Here is a 20,859-nt window from a genome sequence, read left to right as displayed (position 1 = left end):
AATACACAATAAAAATAACAGGTTTGTTTCTCCCTATTAAAACTAAGGCAGATACCTCTCCCTTTTCTTAGAGCATTTACTTTATAAAATGTGGATTATAACTACCTCTCTCTCTTTGAAATGTAAGTCCATTTTATAAAGGCGAAATAAGCCTCTTGTCAGCTTAAAAACCCAGAAATGTGTTTCTTAAATACTTGGGAGCCATTCCTTTGAAATGGAAACATCATAAGATATATTGCCCCTCTCCCAGCATCTGTGGGAGAGGAGGAGCTTAACTTCCGTGGGTGCCTCTTTCCAAATTGTAAAATCAGGAATTTATTTTTTCTTTGGATAGTGCCATTAGCTATCACAGACGGTCAGTCTGATTAACAGATGAATTTAGGATGAATTATATGTGACAACCATTGCCATCGAGTCCTCTACTTGAGGATTAGTTAAATTTATACCTTAAGAAGCTAGGTGTGATGGATTTTTATCTGGTTGGCCATCTAAAAAGGTGAGATTTCTTTCTGACTTTACAATCTCTTTAGTGGACTTGAAAGAGTAGAAAACTAACTAACAAAACGGCTTCCCTGATGCTAACGCTGTCTGCTGATTCATTCTGACCTAACATCCTTGCAACTTGTTTTTTCTCTTTTCTCTGTCAAACCCCAAACCTTTTCATTATACTCTCCACGCAAAATGTTACCGGGAGGAGGGGAATAAATGTTACCTTGGTTCTTAGTCACCTGAACAAAAAAGAATTTCTAATGGGAGACAGAGGGCCTGATAGAGACAGAAGATTTTATTAGTGAAGTAAAAAAGTAGTAAACTATAGTACACCCCCAAGAACTGGGGGCAGGCCAGTCTAAGAGAGGAAAAATGGGGGCGTTCTGTTGTTTTCCCTGTTTTTGCATCCTGGCTTAGGGGGTGTTTTCATGATTGATTACTGACTGATGGCTTCTGTCTGTGAGTGTTCAGGCTGGCTGACAGCTCATGTTCCTCGTGCGCAGGCACGCTCATCTCTTCTATGCATGTTTCTACCCAGGATGCACACAGAGAAACCTACGGAGGAGGGGGTATTCGATCCTCGCCAGCTTCTTTGCTGGCCTTCACTTAGAGAAAGTAAAAGTTTTTGGAGCCTCTTATCCTGACTGCAGGTGTACTGCTATTTTCTGGGTTGCCCCCGCCTCCTCCTCTCCCCTTGCCCGCTGCTCATTTCCATCTAACTGCCTAACACCTACACTTTCTTTACCCAGAATAGCCTATCCTTTAACCCAGAAGCTGTGTTTAAAGAAGGTAGTCATGGGCTGAGAGCCTCAGAAGATACAGAATTTCTGCATGACACCAGGTGGATTCAGCAAGACTAAGAAGAACATAGCACCCCAGAAAAACGCCCTGTTCGTTGTTGTCTTTCTGTTCCACTCAGCTCTTCTATAAAACCTCCGTACACCAACCCCAAGTTGGATTCACAATCTCTAAGGCACTAGCCTGCCGTGACTCCCTTTTGCTTGGCAAAGCAATAAAGCTGCTCTTTTCTGCTACTCCGGAAACTGTCTCCGGGTCTGAATTCATTTTTCCAGGCACAGAGGCTGGTTTTTCGGATTGCTTGTGATACACATCACATTCTGGTTTAACGATTATTCAATAATAAAATTGTTTCCTTTCTCTTCTACCTTTGTGGAGAGGTTTTCTCCTTCGGCAGGAACTTTTATTTTTTATTATATTTCCCCAACCATGTACAGTCTGTTATTAAGTGCTTATTTGCAAAGTAATTATCCCCAAGGTACTCAGAATCAACATTTTTTTCTCTCATAAGTAGATTGATAATTACAGTGGTAAGGGGTACTGGTTATGTTAGTGGATAGAAGAACCTTTAAATTAGGAAGCCCACCAAAGAGTGCGTTCTTGCGGCCGGCTGTGGAAGAATTCACACAGCAGAGACAGAGGGATGAAGCAGAACACCCAATTTATTGCTCAGAACTAGTGAAATAAAATTCATATTTTATGGCAAGACAAGAAGAATTAAAACATAAAAAATTTTCTCTGCCCTTTGACCTCCTCTGTCCCCTCTACTGTGCATTGTGTATCCGCATTATGCATCTACCAAACCTCCCCCATGGGCCGTAGGTAACACCTGCTCAACCAGAAAAAGCAGCATTCACCTAGCACCGACAAGACAACTGCTACTGGACACAATGCAGTGGTCCAGGACAGGAAAACAATCTACCAAAAACCAAAGACTACAAGGATATAAGAATAAAGGGGAGGTTTCATTAGATGCACGACCACGGGCAACAGCGGGCCGCGCAGCCTGTGTGAGCGCCTGGGATGGGTGTGCAGGGGGGTCTTTTATTGGGGGGAGGGGCTTATGCACACAAGGAATAGGGGCTGCATGATCAGTTTGTGCACAGGTACCTGGTTGGTTGTAAGATCTGTCGGGGGCCTCTCCGAACAATGTGATTCAGGACTTCGACAAGGGCAGGATGTGAGACCTGTACACCTCGGGCACTGTGAGACTGGCTAGTTCCTGGGCGGCTACTTTTGTTAGGGTAAACACATCGAGAGAGTATGTTTTATCTTGTAGAAATGCAGTTACGCAAAGGGCCCTGCAGTGGGAGTGGGGGTTAAGGTGTCAATAGGGTCTAGAAAGGAAGAAAGCCCAGCCACGGGGGCTTTAGGACTCCAGGGAGTGGCAGCTGCTCTGCAACCACTCCTTAGAAGGTAACATTCTTCCTTGACTTGTAAGAGCCAGGGTGACACTTCCATCTGGACTGTGTAAACTGTCACTAATACGTCATTCAATGTACAGCCCTTTGTCTCAAAAAAAAAGCTTATGCAACTGTGCTCTGACTTTTAATGGGAGGGAAAGTTATCAGAGTTTTTTGAGATGCTCTTCACCCTCAAATTTGGCTTGAATACAATTTTTCATTTCTTTCTTAGATCGACTGATTGATTTTTTTATTGACAAACTGTAGGGTTTAATCCTTGAGTAAAAACAGCATTTATTGTTGCATACCTGTAAGTTCCAACTTCCCTATTTCTCAGTGTGCTTCCTGAAGCTATCCTTCCATAACGACAGCCTTCCTCTATGCTGTGAAATTTTGTACAGCCATTTCCCCTACAAACAAATGCAAACAAACAGTAGGTACAAGAAGACAAATTCTGAAGGCCTAAGGCATTTCACTATTGTCATTATCTTTACCTTATTTCTGCAATCCCACGATACCTGAGTCAGTCTCATAAGAGATTTGGTTCCTCTATTAAGGTCTTCTTGCTACATTCCAAGACTTTCCAATTTGATGTTGGTCTCAATGGCAGGGAGACCAGCTGAAGTTTATTGAGCTGCTCCCACACTAATCTTAACCACTCATATCTGCTGCTACACATTTTCCCTTTTCATCTCAAGTAACTGCTGGATAAATTGAAGCTTCTCTACTTCAAGTCCTACAGTCCTTATTCCAATAAGTTAGTTCAACTTCTAAATTTGTTCTTCAGCTTTATTCCAACTTCAAAGTTATTTATACCTCCTCTTTTTTATAAGCTACCAGATTTTCCCTTTCTTCAGTTGCTTACTTATTTAATTTTTTCATCATTTGAATGACACTCTTGCAAATGATCTAAGTTCATTTGAGCATATTCTGCATCTAACTTGCCTCAGAAACAAAACAAAACAAAACAAAAACCATAACTCAGGAAGAACAAAATAGGACATATTTGAACTACCAAAAATCTGTGGATGGAAAATTCACAGAGGACTGCAGCACTGTGTGATAGTTCCCTTGTTAAGTTCTCCCTAATGGAGATCTAAGAGACTGTCTCGTCTGGGTGTATCACTAGATTCACAGGAGAGGTTTAAAAATTATTTTGATAAAGTTTTTAAATTCAATCAGTGTAAATTGTATTAAATTTATATTTTCTCTGAATTAAAATTTTACATATGATCAAGAACTACTTACTGCAATGTTAATAAATTACCCTGAAATTTAATTGTTTTAAACAACAAATATTTATCTCACAGTTTCTAAAGGTCAGGAAAAATGGAATGGATTAAGTAGGTTTCTCCGACTCAAGGTTTGCATGAGTCAAGATTGCAGCAATGTTGTCAGCCCCAGTTGCATCCTCTGAAGTCTTTACTACTGAAAGTCTACTTGTGAGAGACTCAGTCATGCAGCCGGGAGTTGGTGCTGGCTATCACCTAGGGTCCCTTCATTCTGTCCATGTGTCACCTTTCAGGCACTCTGTACTCACGTGGTCTCTCTAACAAGACAGACTGGGATTCCTTACAAGGTGGCTGGGCTCTGTGTGTGAGAGAATAGAGACAGAAACAGAGACAGAGAGACAGAGAAAAAGGAGGAGGTGGACAACAAGAAGGACAAGAAGGACAAGGACAAGCAGAAGAAGAGAAAAGGATGGGGAAGAAAGGAGGAGAATGGAGAGGGAAGGAAGGGACATAGGGAAGAGAAAGTGCATCAACCACCAAGCCTAGGAGAAAGCAGGGAGGGCACTCAAGACTAAAGCCCTAGTTTTTTATAGTCTTATCTCAGAAGTTACATTCCAATTTTTTTGTGATATTTTATTCCTTGGAAGTAAGTCACACCATTCTGCCCACACTTAAGGGGAGGAGTATTAAGTTCTTAAAGTGAGGAATATCAAGAATCTGTGGGTATGTGTTTAACATCACCACAGGTCATTAAAGCATTTAAATCAATTTTAGAACTTTAAAAAAATTTGTTTAAGGTAAACAGTATTTTCAATTAAGCTGAATAATTCCCCAGCTGTGGAGCAACACAGGAATGTAGTCCTGAGGCCAAACACACACACACATACACACACTGCAAGATCACACATAATCAAATACATAATGTATAAAGTTTAGTCAGAGGAAAAATGCTTCACTTTTCAAAAAAGCTCATTCATTAAAAATAAAATTAACTTTGTGTTCATCTTAGCTGTAACCTTTAAGCAATCAATGGCCATATACTTGCTATAATTATTCTTTAAAATTAGAATTATTGAAAAGCTTTATGATCACTGATGGATGAAAGAAATAAATATTGATTTATGACCAGGAGAGATGATCTCAGGCAGTAAACAGGTGAAGTCCTAGAAGAATTTACTTCACTCTGCTGCTTCTGACACTATTGAAGTGGGGTCAATTTTAAATAAATTCATCATGCTTTTAAATGTAATCACATATTACATTATAATGTTTTAGATAACATTTTAATGTAAGTAACTCCAGGATGAAAAAATGAATAACATCACTTAAGAGACTACAATAACACAAGAACCGCAAATTGTAGACGTATGCATTTTTCTATATGTCACTTACAAGTTTTGCTTTTTATATTACTTTTTGTTGTGCCTTTTTTGTTTGTTGAACTAATAAAACTAATTCACATGGTTATGTATATGTAAATCTGGAAGATAAAACCACTCTTATTTAAGTAATCGTCATTTTATAGACATTTTTTTTTCCACCGATGGCAGAATGGCAAGTGGATCAAGCCATTGGATTAATAGTTCTAGTAATTTTAATAATGTTTTAACAGTTATAACGTAATTGATACCCTGAGGCTTGAATAATGAGAAAATATTCCTTATGTAACCAATAATAAAACAATTTAGAAAAGTAAAAACTTACTACTTTTGAATCTGAAAACTTAAAAACATAATAAAGCAGAAACACAGATTGTACACTGCAGAGGTATAGATGATATAACTATGTCTCTTTAAACATATTTTAACATATTTGTTCTCCATTTCCTAAATTTCCCTTTTTAATTTAATTTAATTTAAAATTTTATTTTATATATTTTATTTTATTTTCTAGATCACGTGCTTTTTAAAACCTTATTTCTCAATTTATTCCTTTCAGTAAAAGACTTTCTTTATGAAACAGTATTAACCAGCCTAGCCTGAGTATCTTCACATTGCTATAATCTCATTACTGTTTAGCTCCTTCTCTGTATTTCCCAGCTCCCCATTCTTGAAGCAGTCCAGTTCCTTGCCTTCCATCACATTCTACTTTTCTATCTATCTCTCTGATGACTCATTTTCAGTCCCCTTTGCTAGCTTATCTTCCTACAAGTGCCAATTAACATTGAATTTCCTATGCAGTTTATCTTATGTTTTCTTTTCTTCTTATGCCAATTCTCTCTCTAGGAAAATACATTCTCTCTCAAGGCTTTAAATCTCATTTATACTTAGAGACAGCAGAATGTACATCTCCAGACCAGTTCTATCTTCAGAGTTCCAAACTTTATGTAATCAGCTACACAATTCTGACTGGTTAATGGTTAAGGTAGCAGGGTGATGTCACAGGGGTTATCAGTATCAATCCTCAGCCTCCAGTAGGTCTAGGGGCTACAGTGCTCATGATCATCAAGTAGTTAACTTCCTCCATTTGGTGAGAGTTTTAGTATCCACAAAACAACTCAGGAAACATCAGACACTGTTATGTAGGTACTTCAGGAAGGAACCAAAGACTCTGTGATTGTCATATAGCTGATTTATTGTTTAAATTCTTACCAGTGCTCATGGTCCAACTTCTGTTTCTGTCACTACATCCTCTTAATCATTAATTCTTGAGCCAGGTTTTTGTGACTTAAGGGAGCCTGGAAGACTATGGCTTTTGTACAAATAAAGAGGCAGATAGAGGATAGGGGAGAATGGGTCTGACCCAGGAAGGCCCCACAGGGTCCTGCTTGGTTACATTACAGCTCTGTGACCAGACCCATACCGCTGAGATTATGCTTAACATTGTGAACTCTTCATGCTTCTACTCATACCTCTGGTGGGGGTGGGGTGGGCAGAGAACGTTGACTCTTCCTTCCAGTTTGGCTGGCCTAGTGAATTTCTTCCAAATAAAATTCAATTACCACTTTTTCTGGGGTTTTAAGGGGGGAAAAAGGTATCTCAAACAGAAAGTACATTTGAAACATACAAAGTGGGAAAAGCTGGAACAGCTGAGGTGTCCTTGTGACTGAGGGCATGGGGGAAGGTTACTGAATTTCAAGACCACACTTCCCATAATACTACAACTGTTCATGGGAACATCGTCCCATAAACACACCCTGAGAGCTCCTGAGCATTCTCTATCTATGCCATCCTTCCATCTCTTATAAGGTCTTCTAAATGTTAGGTTCTCAATAAATATATTTTGAATTATTTAAATGCTGCATGAATATATAACCAATTGCATAACTGTAATACCTGATCTGCATGCAGCTAAGGTTCCTCCTCAATCTTTCTATATGTTTAAACTTAGGCAAATAATTTGGCAAATACCACATTTTTCAAAATTCATCTGCTATCACTTCAGCTGCCAGTGAATTCTCTCTCAAAGCCTTTTGAACATAAGTTATAAACATCATTAGTATCAATCTTCACATTTAAACTTTTTTTTGTAGAACCGTGGTTATCTCTAGCCAATTTTGTAGTCAGATTTATGTAGGAACAGAATAAATATTGATAAAGATTGAATGAATCAAGAAATAAATAAATGAATTCAATGACTTGAAAATGAATACCCGTCTTTAATTTCAAAGTTCACTTACCTTCCAAAATGTTTTAACTCTAACTCTTTCTATATTAGTGTAATTTATATTTAATATGAAGCAGAGAGGAGTTGAATCCCAAATGTGGAAGATAATTCAGTAGCTCATTATGTCTAATTTTAATTAGGTAAATCAACAAGAGTAACGTGAGCAGTTTCATATGGCACCAAAACAATTATGAAATATTTTAAGCATGTGTTTTTTTAGTGATCATTTCTGTATTATTTACTATTTGCTAGACATTATTTTAAGCAACTAATAAATGTTAACTCATTTAATTGTTTTGACAGCCCTGTTATTATTCTCATTTATTGATGAAGAAACTGAGACACAGATTGGCTAAATAACTTGTTCAAAGTCATCAGCTAAAACTAATGAAGGCCAGTTCCACTCCAAGTGTCTGTCTTTAGAGTTTATGATTTTAAACACTGTACTATGTGATGTTTGTTGCTTGTCAGCTGAGAAGTCCTTAAAGAAATGACACCACCTTAGCTTGAAGCACACCTAGCATTTAGATCTGGATTTTTTATAAAAGAACCTGGGTTCCTTGGAAAAATGGCTATTCTAAGAATGGGAAAACAATTTATGCAGGATAAACTTGGAGCACTTTGTAGTGCCAGAAAATAAGGAAGTGCTCAAACTATTTGAATTTAAGTATTATTCGAATGTCAGAAGGAGTACATTTAAAGTTAAAGAGTCTTTCTGTGTATTTTGTTATTTCTGTTATGGTTCTTCTTCATGTTTTCAATGATTTCAGGAAGGCATTACTATCACTGCTTCTTCTAGTACATAAAGCATTCTTATTTAAACTGCAAATTGTACTCCATATGAGAAGCTGAATTTTGAAAATTGCATCTAGTATGGGTGTCTCACACTTAGACCAGGACCCACAGTTTGGCAGTGGCAGCTGACAGAGCATGTGGGAACTAAATAGATAAGATTCAACTACGTAATTTAGATATTTAAAGTAATGACATTTGTCTAGAACTAAAATACATTTAGAGATGGAATACATGTTGGAAATACTTTAATTAAAACTTCTACATTCATGCATTGAAAAGAAAATCGTCTTCTGAATAGTGTTACTAATAACTTTGTCTTGATCTACATATTCTGAGTAGAAAACTTCTAGACCATCTCTAGCAATAGCTTACAGAATAAGATTTACAAACCCCAGTAAGCTATTCCTTATGTCAGTGTCATTTTAGAATAAATTGATGGCTGCTAAACTTAATTTAGTTTGAGTCTCTTCTGATCATATTTATAGTTTTACAGACAGCCATGTTCAATTCAGTTATATTACATATTACAAGAAATATGCCAGGTTTAAAGTAAGAATTTATTTTAAATTCTCTGATATTCAGAATCTCTATCAAATTGTGCTAGGCTGGGTATTTTAAACAGAGCCTTTTACTTCATAAAGCACTTGATCCCAATAGTAAATCTGTTGATATGAATCTCCACATTTTATTTTTGCATTTTCTAAAGCACATCTGTCAGAGTAATTACAGACGCCTGCATGTAATCTGATATAAGATGAAAAACTGAAACTCCAAATGACACAATATTAACATACAGAAGAATGAATTGATTTTTATGTTATTCTCGAAGAGAAAGTCCATCTTTTACAAAATGAATTAAATTTACAAATAAATCTTGAAAGTGGTGTTTTGGATTCTTTTACACAGTGGACTTTCAGTTTCTGATGTTAATTAAGACCTAATTATTTGTTGAATAAATTTTAAGTGCTCAAATAATGAGAAAATTAGGGGACTCAGCAACTAGAAAGAGGAAAGGAAGGAACATTGTTATAATATCACATACGTAATATGGCACTTATAACACCATATGCGTTAATGTATTTTGTCAACTACTTTCTTTGGGAATAGTAAAACTTGGCATAAATTGGTTACTTACTGATTTACTTTTGCAATAATATTTTATTAATTCTGTTTAGGCCATTGGTAATGTAAAATTATTTAGAGTGACATTGACTAAAATTGGTACAATATTTCAGTTTGTAGCCTTTCACAGTATTTGCTTTGCCTTAATTTACTAAATACTCTCTTGACTGACTTAAAACAATACAGCAATTAAAGATACATAGGTAAGTGCCCATGAGGAAAGAGACAAGTGTATTTATATGCCATCTCTTTCTATTACTAGCATTGAAAAAAAAAAAAGCAGACATTATTTTTTCAATCAATTCTATTCTTTAAAATGTAAATATAATATAGTGAATGTTTACACCCTTAGAATTATCCACTGGAATTATTAAGTGTTTATGATTGTTTTGTGAGTGTCAATTACATAGCTATCCCCCAAAACCAATTCAGAGCAGAAGAAAAATATTTCATAGTTATATAATTTTTTTTGCTTAAAATATATGAATTAGTAGGTTCTAGAGTCTACATAATCTGTATAGTTTACATTTTGTCAATCTAGTATTCAATTTATTTATGATACCAAGTTTGATAACTAATACATCCAAAATATGATTTGAATTTAAATAATCTTAATGGAAAAAAACCCAAGTATTCTTTTTTATTATGGTCTCAATTTCTAATGTTGCTTCTGTGTTTAAACTAACCTGAGTGGCTGAATCTACCTGTTATACTGATATTTTGGAACATCAGTCTGTATCTTAACACAAAAGTGACACAAATTAGGTATGAAATTAATTGTTGCTTCATTCAAAAAAAAAAAAAATCAGATTATTTTGAGTGTCCTGGAAGTTAAAAGCTAAAATCTGTCCCCAATTTACTGTGAAAAAAGAATGATAAATAAACTAAAATCTAAGTCCATAATTTCAAAGCTAAAATGATTGACCCAAATCAGGTGAGAATTCTCATTCCAAAGGAAAAGAGGAGAAACAAGGGGGACTAGAAGCGGAGTGCTGGGCATTCCACTGCATTCTAAAAGTTCACCTAAACATGAGTGAGCTTTCCAGAGAAGTCAGATAGCTGAGACATGATAAATAAAGTCCCAGAAAAATTAAAATCTGTATGGAAAAATTACCTTTCTACCTGATATATTACACTCAGAAGCATTTAGAGGAGTTCTTATGAACTTGTTTTAGACCTAAGAATGATTTAAAGATTTGATTGAAAAGGAAGAAACCGATACGGACTTTCTCTAATATAAAATTGCTGTATACCTGAAACTAACGTTGTAAATCAATGACATTTCAACATAAAATACAATTTTAAAAAGTGCACATAAGCACCTATTCTAGGTGCTATCCATTTCATGGATAATGTATCTCATTTATTATACAGTAAAAAAATACCTGCTTTACACATTTTAATTAAAAGATTTCAAGAGGCTGCACTTGGATATTTTGGTTTGTTTATTTCGGTTGCATTATAATTGAAGCCCACGTATTCATTTCTGAAACTGATGCAGTGCCCAGATATTAAAGTAGACTAGATGGCTTTTACATGTTGTGGTATAAACATGTAGGCTGTACATGAGAAACTGACACAATGTACTGACTACACTTTAATGAAAAATAAAACAAGCATACGCTTTGAAACTAGATTTATTTGTGATCAAGCCCATTTTTTATCAATTTCTCAATCCTATACCCCAGTTGATAAGCCTTTTTAAGAACTAGTTTTCTTATATGTATAATATGAAAAATAATAACTAATTATCAAGGTGGTGGGAAGAACAGAAATAATAAAATAATTTTTTGAAAACAGCACACTGCCAGACATATAATAGGTTCAAAAAAATCATTTAATTTTTACCACATGTAACAAATTACATTTCTCCACTATGATTTGTTAGGTCTTAGCTCTCATGAACTATTTATTCCAGATTGTAAGATACTATTATTTTCAATTAGAAGCACTGATTTAATAACAGATAAACACAAGGAGAAAAGGAAAGCTTAAGAAATATTAAAAATGCAAACAGTATTTCCCCTAGTTTGGGATAAACATTAAGTTCACACTTTAGTTTTTAGGTTTTCTTTGTTTTGAAATTAAAACAAATAAAAACATCTTTTATTGGACAGATTAACAAAAAGTATAATTGCTTATGTGGAGAAACTTCCCTCTTGCCCTTTTTATCCCAGAATGCAAGGCCTCAGTGCCTATCAAGTCTACTGAAAACTTTATTTAACTATCAGCTAGATTTTCCCCATCTCACATACAGATCTTCCATACAGATAAACCTTGCCACTTAAGGTTTAGGAAATGTCAGCAGAAACCCTCTCAAGAGAATGGCAATGTCTTTCAAGACTATTGTCCCTTAGGTCCAGTGATAGCCAAGCACTTTGACTTTGGCTCATCTAAACTTCCCTCGGACTGGATCACATGCCCCGGTAAATGTCTAGTACATTTTCCCTTACCTGTCCTCTCTGTGGTTGGATTTTTGTCACCGCCCAATGAGATATGACAACCCTGGTGACACCATACTACTACACTTAAAATTAAAACTGCTCACACTTAATGTGAGTGCATTCACTCTTTCACACACACTTCTTTAATGCATCTTTTCATATAAGATCCCTAAGGTCAAGGGTTGTCTATATGGCTTACTGCTTAATTTTTACAGCCAAAAGCAGAGGTTGGCCAACAGGAAAGAATCAATATATATGTGATGAATGATTAAATATCACAGGATGGAAACTGTTTAAGGATGGAAACATGATTAAGGCATTTAGTGAATTGAAGATGAGCGAGGAAATATTTCTACCTTCTAATTGTATTCCTCCCTTCCACCCCTACTGTTTTTTTTTTTTCCTATAATTGTAAGGGGTGATTTTTCATCCCTATTATACCACTTGGTTATATAAGAATGACCTTAAAGCTTGGTCTGGCAGTTATGCTCTAATGAAGAATTTACTGCATTACAGGAGAAAATGCAAAAATAGATATATAGGAGAAATTAAATTAGTTTTAATTTATAATTTAAATATGCATATATGTTAATGGAACCTCGTGGAGAAATAGGTAAAAGAGGGTAGAGGAAGCTACAAAATGTTTGCTTTCATGCCACCAAGAGAATTAAATGAATGAGACCCTGGAGTAATCACATGGAGTAGAAAGGTTATCAGAGAATAAGCAGAACTTGATCAAATTTTAGTTACTTTCATAATGGCTGTCCCATTTTATGGTCATGACACAATAAAAAATGACAAATTTAAGTGAAATAAATATTATATAAAGACAGAAGTATTCTAAGAATTTCACCTAGAAGAATGTGGGGAGTAATTTGAGGGGAATTGATGCAGCAGACAAAACTTGAGATGATGAAGGAAGTATTTAAATCAAGTTGATAGATAGATGATAGATAGATAAGAGAGAAGGAAAGAAAACAGCTTCTTGATATACAGTGTAACGTTTCTCACTGGTTGGATCAAAAGTAGTGCCAACAGATCAAGTTCTTGCACAACTACTTTGCCTCCTCTGCACGTCACTGTCATTGTCTGGACAGAACTTTGGCCTGAACAAGGACATTCACTCTCCTGTTTTATTTATGTAAGGAGGCTGCTCCTGTACTTAGAGGATTTACTGCCCAAGGAAAAAAGTAGTAGTAGAAGCAGGAGTGAACAATTTGTCTTTATCCTGAGTAGGCACTTATTTTCAAGTGTTTTGAAGGCTTGTGACATCTTCAGTTAAAAATATTGTTGCCATACTTAGGGATTCACGACAATGTGTGCTATGCTTTGAAATGTGCGCATCTGTACCCCAGGCTTGCTGCATAGCCTTCTTTCATCAGTTTTTTGAAACAATCAATTTAAGAACCAAATAAGAGACTTTGAATGTATAATTATCATTGTACTCTGTCAATATTACTTATGTTTAAAATCAAATATATCAATCCTTTCAGATTTTTAAAATTTTCTTTTTAGGTTTGGTATTGTTTATATGCAGAGTAATTTTATGTATCAAATATATCCAAAAATCAATCACAGTGAATAAGTATCTTCATCTTAAGTGTTTTTTAATGTTGCATTTGGTTATGGCATAAATGTTTATAGAGATTTGTCTGCATTCCAACTACCATATAAAGTACTGAGATTAAAAATATGAATAATAAATTACTGACTGTAAGCATCATAGGACATATTATCATTGAGGTCTGTATGCTGCATTTGAGCTACATCATAAAGGAGAGATTAGTCAACCCAACTTTCTCAGGGAGAAATATCCGGAGTGAATCAGCAGGCAGTTACATAACAGAATATTATTCAAGACCTGAAAGACTCATTGTCTCTATCAGAATCAAACCACATTCCTAATATAATGTAGAAGTTTGACTGATATAGCTATGTTAAGGTTTAATTTTTTTAATAAATTGTATATAATTATTTAAAGCTTAGTATCAACCATGTACAATTAAAACTTTGATTAAAAAGTAATTAAAATGCAAATCATTGAAAAAGGTAATTTTAAAAATAGATACGATCAATGGAAAGCCAGTAAAATCATGAGTTGTATTAAAATCTGCCTACTTAAGCTAACTATATAAATATAAAATTAATGGAGTTAAAACCTTAACAAATTCATTTACAGAAGAAAACTATGGTTAAAATCACCGAGTCATCTTAAAATCCCATTGCAATTTCAAATTTTAAATCTTACTAAATTAAAATTATATCACAGAAAAATGTTTAGAATATTTGCATGTGTATGTATATAACCATTTAAAATATGTTGAACTATATTACTGATTTTGTATTAATATCATTTTTAAATAAATCATTTTCATGACTTTTTGAAGTGGCACATTTTTTAATAAACATGAAAAGCAACTGTAAAATGCAGCATAGAATAATGTACAACCAGTATAGCACACCTTTTTTAAAATCTCTTTTGATATAAAAATATCATATATAAATAAATGTCACACTAAGTTTTATGTCGCCTTTTTTGGCCAAAGGACCATCTCCCTTAAAGCTGTCATCCTCAGATGCTTCTCTTATTTAAAAGATCCTAGAATTACTAACAATTAAAAGTGCATTATAACTTATGAAACGATTATCAGCCCACTGATAGTTGACAGTTATTATAGGAATCCTAACAGGCAAATTGATGTATAAAAAATAAAAATTTGCTAGAAGCAAAAATATTATTTATAGTTTAGAAGTAGATAAACAGAACATGACATTATTATCAGAATCATACACATTTTTATAAGAAATTATTATTTTGCATCTGCATTTTATCTCTCAAGAGACATCTTGTCAAAATGAATGACAGATAAATACAAATACTTAGTTACAAACAGTGTTAAGATTAAATTTTGGCCACAGAGGGTCTGGATGGGAATCAGAATAGCAAGGGACACTTATGGTCCAACTTCCAACTTTACTGCCCCTCAAATCTCAGCAAACTTTCTGCTAAGTTTCAATTAGATGGGCAGTCTTATATCTGTGTAAGCCAGGGCCAGGACAGCTGTATTAAAAACCTACATAAACCCAAAAAGGTCATCAGAAATATAATTTGGAAAAATTTAGATGCAGTGTAGTGTGAATTTTTCCATAAAGCAACAGAGCAGATCCTTGAATGCTGTTATACTCCTGCTCTCTACCTCCAGGCCCCTTTCTAAACTATAAAAAGGCCACAGGCCTGGGGATCTGGGCTCCTAGGAACCAGTGGTTTCATCAATGCACACGGTTGCTGAGACCACAAAAGACGGACAGGCCTTGAGTGGGGAAGATCGCTGAATCCACTCAAGTCTGTGACTTATTCAGAGTATGACGTTTGTGCACCCTAAATGCTGACCTGGCTGAAAATCAACATAAAAGTAACCTTAAAGTTGCTTGATATCCATTCTTTCCCAGCTTTGAACTTGAACATCCTTTTGTGATGTGGCCAAGCTCAGGATTCCAACAAACCTGTCCACCACTGTGTTCTCTGCAATGATTCCCTCTTACTCTATCTTTTATGTTCCCCCTTTTCACTCTCAAAGAGTAGGGTTAAAAAGTAATCATCTGCAGAACTGTGATATTGGCAGAGAAAGCCACAAAATATAATGAGCAAACATTTTTGAAGGTGGCACTAACCTCCTACCACGATCAATATCACCCACTATTTAAGTATCTCTATTTCTCTTTAAAATTTAGGAAGTGTCTTTCTCACTCCTTTTGTGGTGTGCTAGAGGAGAACATAGCTTACAAACCTGCTGGAAAGACAGGCACAGCCCAATATTCCACTCACATCAGCAGGTAAAATCAGTATGGTGTGGGGCAAGACAGGAGAAGGGGATTCAGAGGTAAAAACTATATATAAAATAAATAAGCTGTAAGGATATATTGTACAGCACAGAAAATATAGCCAATATTTTATAACCATAAATGGAGTATAAGCTTTAAAAATTGTGAATCACTATGTTGTAGACTTGAAATACATTGTAAAAATCAACTAGGCATCAATAAATAAAAATAAATGAATAAATTGATGAATCAATTTCTAATACCTGTTTCATTTGTGGGCACGTTTATCAGTTAGGAATAGCATTTGGAGCTCCAACTATAGAAGCTTTAAAAGCATAGAGGTTTGTTTTTCACTCTTTTACATAAAAGAAGTTTGCAAACTGGCAGTCTGCTGAGGGTTTGTAAGCTTCACGTTGTCATCAGGAACCTGAGACCATTTTCTTCTTTCACTAACTTCAGCGCACAGCTTCTGTCTTAAAGGTAGCTTCATGCTTCTAGCCATCACAACTGCATTCCAGGCCAGCGGCAAAATATATAGGAAGATTGAAAAAGGGCATATCTCCCTGCTGAGTCGACTGCATTTAATGAGCCATCTCAGAAGTTACACATAATTTGTCTTAATATGGTTGCGTACAGACGTAAGGGAAGATAGAAAATGGGACGTTGTGCTCAGTGAAAACTAGGGTTCTGTTAGTAAGAAAGGAGCCATGAACACTGGAATACTGGAAGGTCAACAGCAATCTCTGATGACATATATAATAATGACTTTAAATTAAATCTTCAAGCCATCCTGTACACACAAGAAATGTGAACAGGCGCAAAGAGCAAAATTAAAAATATCAGTGAAGAAATAAGGTATAACTTGTTGGTAGATGTTTTGTGTGTCAAAGCAGGCAAAAAATGACTAACTCTCCAAATAGTGACCAAATACATATTAAGTAATCACACACAACAGGGCTATCAGTATCTCACCTTGGAGAGTCACTCTCTAAGACTCCAAGCTTTGAAAGAGGAATTTATGTTTTCATTAACCCATGTTTCCAAGATAGTCAGAGTCTGATAGTATAAATGATATTAGCATAAAGACAAACCAATCAATAAATAACAGTAAAAAAGTTAAAAAAAGACTATTACTGTAAGAGTATAAGGATACAATGCATTTGATACATAGTGTATTTACTGTTTGTATTTGCTAATATAGAAATTGACTGTCCATTCAATGTTAGAATCTACAGCATTATAAAAGCAGTGATTAAACAGATAAAGATTAACATATGTTCTTTGACTCATTGTTTGTAAAACTGTCTTTAAGTTTGATCATATAGGGTGGTTCCTTTTCATCACCTGATGCAAACTTTCCCAGGAAGCTGCAAGACCGCACCAGAGGATGAAGCCTGTCCCTAATTTTACTGTGTTGGGTAGAGTGCAGACCACAGCAATTGTGCTCCACAAACAAAGGGGAAATGACTGAGACATACAAAACCAGACTTTCCTTCCAGAACACTCAGCAGTCTTGTAAATAATACCTCCCTCCATGCAGTGAATGAGTGAGGAGTGCAGAGAATCTAAGGATTATTCTTAGGAATTCTTAGGAATAATAAGAAAAGAGGAGATTTTTGCAAACAATCTTGTAGAGTTCACTCTCGAGCTATCAGCTGTATATGTGAACTGATAATAAATAAGAATTTCCAAAATTCTCTCTAGAAGTCTAGGTAGTTTGAGACATTTCACTGCACTTGCTGTCTGACCTTCAGACCCTTTATGCCTAGACTGTAACTATACTTTCTGAGTTAAGAAAGAATTACTGTACTATATTTACCTTCAGGAAAAAAGTGCCCTATTATGCAGGATCAAGTAACACCACTAAAACTCATGTTTATGAAAAAACACAGATAATTACATTTTATTATGTGTATTCTAAAGAAGAAAATAATTGTGTTCTGCAATGTAATTTTATACCATACTAGTCTAAATACTTTCATTTAAAGAAGATCGTTATAAAAATGTTTTGCACACAGAAACATTTCTGAATACTTTTTAAAATGATCACAAAGTGTATGGGTTCTGAATGTGTTGAATTATTTTAATACTTTCACGATAACTGGAATTCTTGAGGCGAATACATATTTGCATAATGCTGATAATCCTTTTTCATTTCTTTTTGTGCTTCAGCTGTTTAATATCCACTGATAATGGTAATTATATGTGTTTCTTATCTATGATTATCTCTAGATATATGTGCATTTTCTTTAATTAGACTTTAAACTCTAAATGGAAAATCAAAATGAAGTCACCTCTTGTCTCAGGGTAGGATATTAAATTCTGTTCCTTACAGCCAGGGTTTCCCATGTGCCCGTTGCAAAATTTTACTTGGGGAGTAGAGGGTGGAAAATCAATATAGCAAATTATGTTACGGGGAAGGAGAGCTGGAGTACAGATTTTCATCTCTCCCTCCCACCCCTCCATGCTATACAGTTAACACCAGCACTCACATAAACAAGCAGTTTTCAAGTGATGAGAAAACTTTGTCAAACATCAAATGAATATAAAGGTCAGAACGCCTATCACTATTTTTCGATTCCATACAAAGGAAAAAAATCTTCAGACACAAAGTTACTTTAAATGATTTTATCTGTCATTAGAGTCACAAAAACAATATAATCAGGGCCAGATATGGGCATGGATTCCCTCCACTAAGGCTAAAATGTTGACTTCTTTTTGAAACAAGAACCATCCATTCAACAAATAATATTTAAATACCTGATATATACCTGGGAAGGTTCTAGACGTAGAGGGTGTCCTAATACACAGGAATGAACTAACTGACAAGAAAATCTTCCACGGAGATTAAATTCTCTTTGGATAAACAAAAGACAAAAGACATAAATATGCAGTGTGCTAGTTACAGACGTGGAAGTGAGTTAAAGGTAAGGGTTTGAGAGACAGGGATTAATGACAAATGCCAACTCCAGTTCAGTTTAGACGAACAACTTAGTCTTACCTCCTTTCATTGCAAAAAGAGTCCTATAGTTAACGAAATCCAAAACACAAAGCAAGCAACTTATAATATGCATTTATTCCCTTCTATTACGATTTAATTTTTAAATGGCACCACAAAGATACAATAAGTCAATGTGGATTATTGACAATAAATTCATATTAATAAATCATTATAACTGTCTTTGTTTTAAAGTAATAGGGAGAGTTATTAATTTCACAAAAATAACTTAAAAAGGCTAGCAAGTGTAAACATATATTTTCAGATCATGGCGATGTCTGACGGTTACCATAGTAACACTAATGAAATGACAAAGTAATGGGTTTCGTATGTCCATACTATTCCTCCACTACTCAACCCAATTCCAGATATTCTTTTCAGAATCTCTGTATATAAAATCCAGTAAAATCTATAGTGACTTTCATAAACACACACACACAAACATATAATATTGAAATATTTGGCTCTAAGAAAGGAGTATAGTGTTCGTGCAATTTGTGTATTTGCTAAATATGAGAGGAGACTCATGATTTAGCAGTAGCTTATACTTTCTCTTTGATTTTTCCATCATCGCTCCCCTCTCCTCAAATTACCTACCCAAACAACCAATAATTATACATGTTAGTTTTATGAGTTTTTGAAATATTTCCCCCAAACAAAATTTGCATGGCTGCCTCTGCATTTAACGTGTGTGTTATAGACTCAGAGAGAATCTGGTACTTGACAGTTTTATTAACTAGCACCCACGGGAACACCACCTGTAGTAGCAGGACAGGAAGATGGAGCATGAGACCCATGGGTTTCCCTGGAGCTGACAGGACCGGTCAGGCTCAGCCCAGGTTGGATCAAAACACTCAGGCTTTTATAGCGTTGTCTCCATCAGTGTTTGGATACCATGCGCTCCAGGAAGGACTCAACACTGGATCTGACAACTCTTACAGCCGAGGCTATCTTTGAACTGGCTAATGGTTAAAGCCTCTCCTCTGATATTACTCCCAGCAGTCAGGGCAAATCTAGCCTTGAAAAGGCATCTGTATCCATCACAGTGCTTGCCTTTTAGCTTTTATAAAACCAAAAATGTTTGCTTGATAATTTTAAAAAATGTTTCCTTATAAAACCTCAATACCAAGACATCATAAATCCAGGAATTAAAAAAGGAAATATTTCTGTTTACACAGTTCCATTAAGTTCCTCTGTACACAAATCAGGACTGGAACATGCCTTTGATACTAACTGCTTTGTTAGTGAGTTTGGGAACCAAATCAGTCCTGTAACTGTAAATTGTGGTTAAGTTTAATGTTACCCTCTAAGGGATTATTGCCAAATCAATTAGTTTTGTTGCGTGGCCTAATATTTAGGTTGATGTATAAGTTTAAATAAGAAAAAATATTTGATATTGAAATGCACTTGGTGAAGGTAGAAGGGGTAAATTTTGATCATTGCACTGAAGGACATAAGTTCTGAATGATTTATTGGCTGTCTGATGTTCTTAAATGCCTGCCAGTCAACGTTACACGTGGCGTCTTTCAGATAGTGTGGGCTCTTTCAAGGAAGTGCTTTTCATGATAAAAATACACCTAATGGACCATGAAGAGAAGAGTGTGGTGTTTACCTGAATAGACAGACACACAGATTTCAAAGGCTAAAATCATTCAGAAGAGAAAGTCTCAAATCTGATATTTCAATAATATGGTTTCTTTAGATTTTTATCCCAAGGGACAGCTTCGCTCTCACCTAATCACACTGGATTTTAAAATCCTTTCATAGTTTCATGTTGAAATTACTGGCAAGACTTGGCAATTAGAAGGAGAGCGGACCTTTCACAAAGGAGCTGGTCCTCATTCTCAGCTTCCTTGATTTCACGCCCATCAATAGAGTATTTCTCAAGGGCTGAGTAAAAGCAGTCTGTAATTCTAAATGTCAAGGCTAGAGATGATATTCAAGGGAATGAAAAGCTCTAGAGCTGTTTCCTGTGCCAGTTCCGATTCATACTGAATCAAATAATTGTCCATTATCATAGATATTTAATTTTGAGTCCTACCATTTAGTAATACTGATTTTCTTCTGATTATTAAAGTAAGAACACTAATGGGAGAGAATTTGGATATTAATGGAAAAGAAAACCTAACAATACATAAATTTTAACCCCA

Source organism: Camelus ferus, chromosome 3 (assembly GCF_009834535.1).
Source record: "Camelus ferus isolate YT-003-E chromosome 3, BCGSAC_Cfer_1.0, whole genome shotgun sequence".
In the NCBI taxonomy this organism is placed as follows: Eukaryota; Metazoa; Chordata; class Mammalia; order Artiodactyla; family Camelidae; genus Camelus; species Camelus ferus.
The sequence above is the reverse complement of the archived record's forward strand: the minus strand, read 5'-3'. Positions refer to the sequence as shown.